The sequence below is a fragment of the Falco biarmicus genome, chromosome 16 (genome assembly GCF_023638135.1).
Source record: "Falco biarmicus isolate bFalBia1 chromosome 16, bFalBia1.pri, whole genome shotgun sequence".
Taxonomy (NCBI): Eukaryota; Metazoa; Chordata; class Aves; order Falconiformes; family Falconidae; genus Falco; species Falco biarmicus.
Genome location: NC_079303.1, coordinates 8,006,484 through 8,015,929, shown reverse-complemented (window position 1 = coordinate 8,015,929; position 9,446 = coordinate 8,006,484). Strand labels below are relative to the sequence as shown.

General features: G+C 51.4%; 1 pseudogene; it reads right to left on the bottom strand.

Moving 5' to 3' along the window:
- Positions 1-7,292: 7,292 nt before the first annotated feature.
- LOC130159836 (olfactory receptor 14C36-like) lies at positions 7,293-7,945 on the bottom strand (annotated as a pseudogene).
- Between the last annotated feature and the right edge of the window lie 1,501 nt (positions 7,946-9,446).

Genomic DNA, 9,446 nt, shown 5'->3' with positions numbered 1-9,446 from the left:
GAAGAGGAGGCTCAGGGGGATCTTACTGCTCTCTAAAACTAGTTGAAAGTCAGTTGTAGATGGGTGAGGGTAGGTCTCTTCTCTCACATAACAAGAGACAGGACAAGAGGAATCTGCCTCAAGTTACACCAGGAGAGGTTTACATTGGGCATGAGGCTAATCATCTTCACTGCAAGGGTGGTCAAGCATTGGAACAGGCTGCCCAGGGAGCTGGTGGAATCACCAGCCCTGGAGATGTTTCAGAAATACACAGACGCACTGCTTCGGGACATGATTTAGTGATGGAATTGGCTGTCCTGAGATTACTTTTGGATTTTATGATCTTTAAGGTCTTTTCCAACCTAAATGATTCTCTGCTTCTATGCTTCTATGATATCGCAAGCCTACCTAGACAAGCTGCTGAGAAAGCTGGTCTAGCTCACCCTGCCTCAGTTGGAGGAGTGGACTCAATGATCTCCAGAGGTCTGTCCAACCTGAAAAAACGCCATGGAGGTAGAAGATCATACATAAATTGTGTCAACGCAACCCAAGGAGTTCATGTGGAGATTGTTTCTCCTCTCAAATGGCTTGTGTGAAATACATTTGATAAATCTGAAAGAAAAAAGACTGCTTTTCTGTTGTCAGGTCATGGGGCACAAGGAGGGTGTTGAAGGGTTATGGTATTAGGAGAGCAATCGAGTCTCAGGAACTACTAATGCAGGAGTACAGAAGTCGACACTGCCTCCTTGTCAGGTAGAAATATAGGGAGGATGAGATAAATTAAGGATGTGGTATATCTGTAATAATAATGGTGGTGAAGTTCTGTTATAAAATCAATATTTCTTTGAAATATCCCTTTTGAAAGCTCCATGAATTGACAGAAGTTACTTGTGAGGAAGGACAAGCATTGTTGCGATGTCTTAGAAGGAGTCCATAAGTGCAACTCAGGGAACCAGAGGCTGCACAAACCCCCACTGGCGAGGGGTGTGCCACCAGTTAGAGTCCTCCTAGGTGACATCCCTGGCACCTGAGAAGGTAACTGTCCAGGTGGATTTTCCAAGGGTAAATCACACCTCGCCAACCTGACAGCCTGCAGTTGTGCGTGAGGAGCTACAAAGTGGATGTCATTTCCCTCGGCTTCAGCAAAACTCTGGCCATGGTCTCCCTCAGTGTTCTGCCCCAGTGAGGCCATGACACTCTGGGTGCGAACGGAAAGAGATGGGTAAAACACCAGCGGGATGGTCAGGCTGAGAGAGCAGTGGTGAGGGGCTCACACCCCACCTGGAGGCCACTGGGACATACTGGGGCATTGTGGGCAGCACAGTGGACTCTCCTGTGCCCTGTGCAGTTTAGAAGCTGTATACATGACCCAGTGGAGGCAACTGCCACAATGTCTGGTGATGGTCCTGAACTCAGAGGACCATTCCTGTGCCCTAGGGATGCCATTGAGGGAAAACCTGGCAGGTGGGATGGCTGCCCTGTCAGGAGCTGCACAGATGCAGGACGGACCAAGGGCAGAGCCTGCACCTCCCTCGGATGGACTAACACCCTGCAGCTGCAGGGCCTGGGACCTGCCTGGCTGGGGAGTGTCTGTGCAGAAAAGGCCCTGGTGGTGCTGGGGGACAGAAGGCAAAACACAATCCCACCCCGTGACCTGGTAGCAGAGGCAGCCGGCAGTGTCCTGGAGCGTATGAAGAGGTGCCTTGACAAGAGAGTGAGGGAAGTGATGATGTCCCCATGCTATCGCCCGGTACACCATGTGTAGACTGCTGTGTTAATTTTGGGCCTTGACTGGGGAGGGAAGGAGGGATGGACAGGCCTGGTGGCTCGAGCAACAATCCGTGACAGCATGGAAGATGTGTATGACTGGGAGTGAGTTCAGTGAAGAGTCACTGAGATGCTCAGGGGCTGGAACACTATCCTGGGAGGGGAAACTGAGGGCAAGGCCCTTGTTCTGCCTGCACAAGGGAAGGCCTTGGGAGCCTCCTAGTGACCTGCCAGTCCCAACGGGGAGGTGGTCAGGATGATGAAGCCGGTCTTGGAGCTGTGGTGCCTGGCAGGAATGTGATAGGCAATCCTCAGGTGTGGAAATAAGAATGTTCTTGGCAGGAGAAAATACAATGACCAACCTCCACATCATGGGGTGCTTGAAGCTGTAAACAGAATGGAAACAAATGCTCTGCTTGGGAACTCTCAACTTCTTTGCTAAAGGTGGTGGTCATGGAAGAATGTCAGTGCTTTCCAGTTCTATGGAAGATTTTAGGCTTTTGGGAAAGAGCTGAAGGTAACAGGTTTTTATCCCCCCTTTCAGTCCGTGACACCCTGAAGCCTGACCTGCCCTTCCTTCCCCTCTTCCCATCAACTGATGTAGGGATGAGAAGAAAGGAAGCAGAAAGGCCCTAGGACTTTGAGGGCCATAAAGTCCTTTCATTGGCCACCCCATCAAGAATCAAACTGGGATGTGAGCCTTAATATTTTCGATTTGACAAGGTCCGTGGACAGGCAAGACTTTGTCTATGGTTGTGCCTAGAGACCCACACACCTACAGCGTAGATGATGCTGGACCTGAAACTCCTGCCTGGCTTTAGTGAACTCCTGGAGCCATGGACAAAGCTTTGGGTGGAGGCCCCACTTAATCTGATCAGGGCCAGGAAGGCATAGGGATATCCTCAGGGTCCTGCCCTCATGGGATATCACCTGCCAGGGCCCTCAAATGCCAGGTTCTCATTCCCTCCTGTCTCAGGTCTGTGCTTTACTGATCTCTTTCCGCACATAACTGGGGATCAGGGTCACCACAACTTCACACTCACTACGACCAACACTGGCACTGGTCTTCACATCCCTGAGCAGCTCTTCCTTTTTGGAGTGCCAGGTCCAGGCAGGCATCAGAATGGGTGGGCTGTTGGGCATGGGGAACTTGCCCACAAGGCCCTGGACCCTTGGTATTCTTGCTTACCTGTGCAGTGAATACCAAGGAGACTGCTTCCTCCAGAAAAGCCAGACCCTGTCATCCACAGATTGCCTCAGAGCATGTGAAGAAGACATTGTCCATTCCTCACCCTGACTGTATGACCTGTCACTCTGTCCTGGCTCTGGCTTGCATGGAGTGCATGTTCTTCACAGCATGCCTTCTTGTGCTGAGCTTTGTGTCTCTTCCTAAGACAGTGCTGCCCACACACCAGTGTTTTGGCTACTGCTGCAGAGTAGTCGCCATGGCTTTCTGTTTTCCACACTCTGCCTCTGCTCAAGGAGACTGGGGGGAAGCAAGAAGCTGGGACAACTGACCCCAAATGTCCAAAGGGCTATTGCATATCACAGGACATTGTGCTCATAATAACAGTACAAGGAAAGCAGGATGAAAAGAGGACGCTTGTGGTCATGGTGTTTATCTTCCCATGTCACTGATAGATGTGCAGAAGCCCGGCTCTTCTGGAAATGACTGAAACCCTGCCTGCCCATGGCGGGGAGTGAGTGAATTGCTCAAGCTGCTTTGCTTGCACACACAGCTTTTGCTTCTCCTGTTGAACTGTCTTTTTCCTGATCTGTGAATTTTCTTTGGAGCCTCTCCGCCATCATGCTGAGCATGTAAGGGGTCAGTGAGCAACTGATTCTGGGTGATTAGGTGCTGGCCAGGGTCAAACCACAACTAATTCCTACCACACTGTCATTCTTTCTGGTCTCTCCTTTGATCCACACACAAGCTCTCACTCAACCTCTTTGCCTGTCCAATACCAGAGCCCCATGTATCTGAGCTGCCCTGACATCACACAGAGCATCCGCCACTCCTCATCTGTTGGGGCTCTTGCTGTATTGAATGATTATACTGAACTCTGAAGCAAGTGGAAAAATACTGAAGAGATAAGACGAGGTTACGGCCAGAACAGTGGGATGAAGAAAAAGGAGCAAATTGCAGATGTTTGCACAAAACCAAGGCCAACGGGACGTGATAAGAGGAGCTGGGAAACCGCAGAAAGGAGCCTACATGCTAGAACAAGCAGAAAACAGAAATCTTCCCAGTAAACAACTGTTAACCAATCATATTATTATACGCTTGTAAAATAGCCAACCACATTATTGCACGCTTATAGAATGCCTTATAAAAGTCTACCTGGTTTGTACAATAAACGGATCAGATCTTGAACTCTGTGAGTATTTGAATCTGACTCCCGCTCGCCCGAAATGCCCGCAGCACTCATCTTTCCTGTAGGTCGCCCCTACAGACCTTGTGTCTCCATCCACCACCAAAGGCGTGGGAGCTGTCCTGCCCCTCCTCTAGGACTTATGGCCCTGATGTCACAGCTCTGTGGTGGCACAGGGGGCTGCTGCTGCCCACGCCCGAGGCGGTGGGCTCTGGGGCCCATGTGGGCTGCAGCACCTCAGGTGTGGCACCAGGGCCAAGGGCAGGCTTGTCACACAGAAACTGGGTACCCAGGGATGGGAGCCCTTGTGTGGGAAGGGTTTGCTGCCCAGCAGAGGATGCTGGAGGGGATGGCAGGGGGCAGCAGAAGGAGGAACGAGGTTCCCAGCATGAGAGCAAAGGCTGCAGTGGCCAAGGCCAGAGGGCAACAGGCCTGGGCTGTGCAGCCCTGGCAGGAGAGGGCTTTGCTCTCCCAGGTGACTCTGTAGCACCGTGCTGCCTTTGCCAGAGGTGAAGCTCATCTCCAAGAATGACTAGCTTCTGCTGCTGCTGCTGCTGGTTCTGAGCAAGTCCCTGGGGGAGGCCAGGCTGTGATCCAGCCCTCCTGTGGCTATCCTGCTGGTGGCAGGGCAGCTAGAGAGCAGCTCTGCAGAGAAGGACCTTTGGGTGCCAGAGGATAAGCAGCTGAGATTGAATGATTGATGCACCTTCATGGCAAACGCCAACAGCTGTGGTGGCTGCATTAGGAAAAGCATCGCTGGCTGATGGATGGAGGTGACCCTTCCCTCATCTTAGCATTGCTGAGGCCACATCTGCAGTGCTGTGTCCAGGATGGGCTTCCCAGGGCAAGAATGTTGTTGACCTACTAAAGCAAGAGTTGCAACGGGCCATCAAATTGTTTGAAGAGACTGGAGCATCTTTCCCAGGAAGAAAGGGAGACAGATCTGTGCCTCTTCAGTCTGGAGAATAAAAGCCTTGTGAGGTTCTTACGAATGTATATAAAATTTCACAAGATCCCAAGAAAACACTTTTTGACTTTGCAGGTGATCAATCACTGGATCTACTTGCCAGGAGAGTTTGTGGAATGTCCATCCATGGAGATATTCCAAAACCAACTAGACGAGGCCATGATTAACTTGCTTAAGCTGACCTGTCTCAGATGCGTTTTGAAATAGAAGATGTCCAGAGACTCTTCCAATCTTCTCTTGTCTCTCATTCTCTGAGTATCAAGAGAAGTTAGACACAAAGAAATGAACAACACATTGCCTTTGACTACAAAGACGGTCGGGTCTATGGAGAGGACCTATGCTGAGGAAGGGCAGAAGTGTGAGGAGGAAGGAGCAGCAGAGAAGTTCTGTACCATCAACCCCCTCTTCACTATCCCCCTAGTGCCTCCATGGCTGTGGGTGTGTAGATGAATTGGGAGCAATGGAGTAATTTGGTCCTGGGAGAAACTGTGAGGGGGAATGGTCATTCATGTGTTGGTCGTTATTCCTCACAATCCAAACTGTTTTTAATTGTCACAAAATGACATTGGTCTATAGGAAGACAACACATCTTTGGCCTTAACGGGGATCGGTTACTATCCCGCTGTCTTTATCCTTACCCAGGAGCATTGGTGGTTGATTTTCTCTATTTATCTAGTTGAGTCAAGCAAGAGGATGAGCAGCTGAGGGGCTGGCTGCCCCATGGCCAAGGTTAACCCACCAGCGGACCACATCACAAATGCTGCCCCCAGCATCAGAAAGACCCTGACAGATTGGAACAAGTCCTGCAGAAGCCAGAAGGATGGTTGAGACCTGGATCATATTTTGAACAAGGAGAAGCTGAGAGAGATTTTGGGGGTTTTGTGAAATTATTTGAGTGATAGACTTGAGCATTGGACCCAGGCCAGTTGGCGGGATCTCAGTCAATTCCCTGTCTCAGTATTTGTCAAAACAAGTCCATGAGGACATGATGTGGCTGGAGGTGTCCTTCGGTGGGCTTGGGTAAGAGACCAACTGTGGCAAGAGCTGTAGGACTTGGTGTAACAAGTGGCAGTGGGAAACTGGTTGTCATCTTATTTAAAACTGGTGATGGATTTATGTGTCACTGAGTCATAGAGGAAGACAGAGGTGACCACATAGGAAAGATCCCTCACTGGGGCTTGGGTGTATGACCAGACATGGAAATGAGCAGTTTTGGGAATTCGTGGGGAAAATTTCCCTGCAGCAATTCCTGCTAGGTGTCCAGGGAACATGGCACAGTGCAGGCACCTCAGTCCCACTCCATTGGTGCCATGGTTTGTTCACCATGACCCCTGGGTCAGCAGAAGGTCCACCCTGCTCTGTGCCCCCACCCTGCAAACTCACACAGCTGAGCCCTACACCCGTGTTTGCCTCACCCAGGACCTTTCCAGAACAGCCCACCCCCAGCTCTACCCCCCTCCCCTGCCCTCTCCCCAGCCCAGGCAGACACAGCAGCCCACGCTGGGCTGGCCCCATGCAATTGCCCACCCAAAGGGGGCTGCAGAGCTCTGGGCACTCACCTCAAAGACCCAGCCTCTCTGAAAGGCACAGCAGATGCTGGTGATCAGAGAGGGATCTCATCCTGCCAGTCAGCCCCAGGGCTGGCACCAGCCATGGCATGAGGGGACAGAGGCCAGTGTCCCCCTCTGTCTGCTGCTCTTCTCTCACACAGACCCTGATGGCCCACTCCTGGCAGCCCCTCTGGGCCAGTCCCTGTCCCCAGCACCAGACTGCTGGCCTGGGGGCTCCCCAGGCACCTCCTGCTGCACCAGGGACACAGCAGCCTGCCCCAGCTGGGGCGTGCAGAGAGACACCTGCTCTTGCCCAGGGATGTGGTCTCAGGCATGGCCCTGAGCAGGCGGTGCTGCTGTGCAGGGCAGTGGTGCCTGAAAGCCCAGGGAGATGGTCCCAGGTACATCCCTGTTGGTCACCCACCATTCCCATGGGCACTGGGCACCCACACGGGAAGGCTCAACACAGGCCCATCATGCTCACAGAAATGCTACAAAGGCCTCTGGGTCAGACAGGCAGGGTTCCTGCACTTGAGTATATTAAGTGTATGAAGAGATGTATTGTAGGAGAAACAGGATTGTCACAGAGAAATCCACTAAACCCACAGGATGTTTCAAAGATGATGTGTAAATCCTTTGTGAATATATATGGAGAGTTTATTGCTGCTGAGAGATTACTGACTGTATCAGCTTCTTCAGTGCATCCTTGAGCTCCTGGTTCCTCATGCTGTAGATGAGGGGGTTCGCTACTGGAGGCACCACCGAGTACCGGACTGACACCACCAGATTCAGAGATGGGGAAGACATGGAGGGGGGTTTCAGGTGGGCAAACATGGCAGTGCTGAGAAAGAGGGAGACCACGGCCAGGTGAGGGAGGCACGTGGAAAGGAATTTGTTCCGTTCCTGTTCAGAGTTGTTCCTCAGCACAGCCTTGAAGATGTGCATGTAGGAAAGCACAATGTAAAGAAAATAACCAAATCCTATACAAGCACTAAAAAGAAGAAGCCCAGCTTCCTGAGGTAGGCCCGTGAGCAGGAGAGCTTGAGGATCTGGGAGATTTCACAGAAGAACTGTCCCACAGCATTGCCGTGGCAGAGCGGCAGTGACAGTGTATTGGCCGTGTGCAGCGCAGCATTGAGAAACCCACTGGCCCAGGCAGCTGCTGCCATGTGGACACAAGCTCTGCTGCCCAGCAGGGTCCCGTAGTGCAGGGGCTGGCAGATGGCCACGTAGCGGTCATAGGCCACGATGGTGAGGAGAGAATACTCTGCTGATATAAAAAGAAAAAGAAAAAGAGCTGTGTAGCGCATCCTGCATAGGAGATGTCCCTGGTGTCCCACAAGGGGTTGGCCATGGCTTTGCAAAGAGTGGTTGAGATGGAGCCCAGGTCGAGGAGGGAGAGGTTGAGGAGGAAGAAGTACGTGGGGGTATTGAGGTGGTGGTCACTCACTGTGGTGGTGATGTTGAGGAATAGTAGGAAAATACGGGGAATGAGAGAGAATGGTGTGCTTTATGGAGTTGCTACCCAAGGTGGACAATTCCCACAGCAAGCATCTTGAAAATATGGAAGAGATATACATCAAGAAAAGCATGGTCAATGGGGATTGACAGGTTAGGCTGTTCTTGTTGCATGATGTGAGGAGAGTACCAGAGAAGACCTTGTATCAGGGAAAGGATGGGCTGAGGGAAGGTGACATCTTGTGGGCACCTGTGAAGCAGCCCCGCACCTGCTGTGAGTTTCTTCAGTGCTCAGGGAGCAGCCGAGTGCTTTCCCTAATTGGAGAACAGTTTTGGGAAGAAGGGACAGCATCCTTCAGGCTGGCAGGGACCTTTGCAGGATTCTTGACCAACGTCCTGCACAGAGCAGGGCCAGACCCCATTTGTCAAGGCTTTACCTAAATGCATATTGGTCCCTTTCTGGGAAAGAGGCAGCACACAATCTCTGGGAAACCAATTCCAGCATTTGGCTATTGTCACGTTGGAAGAGTTTCTCAGTTGATGTCCTCTGACCATGTCTGCTTTCAGCCCATTCTCTCATGTCCTTTTTCCTTGCAGCATGGACATGAGCCTGACTGTGTCTTCCTGGGACCAGAGCCATGCTGATGCATGTTCCCCCAAGATCTTCCTTTCTCCAGCCATGACAAAACCAGCTGTCTTAAATTGTGATGCTGCAAGTGCTCCACCTCTGACCCTTGTGGTGGGCCTCCAGAGATCTGAGTCCAGTTTACCAATGTCTCTGGTATCCTGGATTCTAGATGTGCTGGATCTATTGTATAACGTGATGAGCAGACAAGCAATAATCATTTGGACTGTCTCTGCGTAGCACAGGATTCTGTTGGCTGCTTTTCCTGACAGCTCATGCTTTGCCTTATGACACCCCAGGACCACCAAAGCCTATCCCACAGAGCTACTACCCAGCGACACAGCCCCCAGCCTCACTCAGTGCAGGGGCTTAGTCCACTCTAAGGAAAAGACTTTGGAATCTTTTTTTATTGTTGGACACCTTTTAAGTACCTTTTCAAACACCCCTGCAGCATGTCTGTCCTTTACATTGGCAACCATTCCTTCAGCACAGTGTCTGCTGTTTTGAATGTGGTGTCATCTACAAATGCTATGAAAAATACCCCTCTCATCTCCTCCAGGTCATCCAAACCAGGCTCAACAGGGCAGGTGGCAGGACAGACCCCAGCAGGACGCTGCTAGCTGGGTGCCTCCAGGCAGAGAACCATGCACTCAACACTTATTTCAGAGACCGACCATCCAGCTGTTTTTATACCCATCCACTTCTGTACCCATGCAGGACACAATATC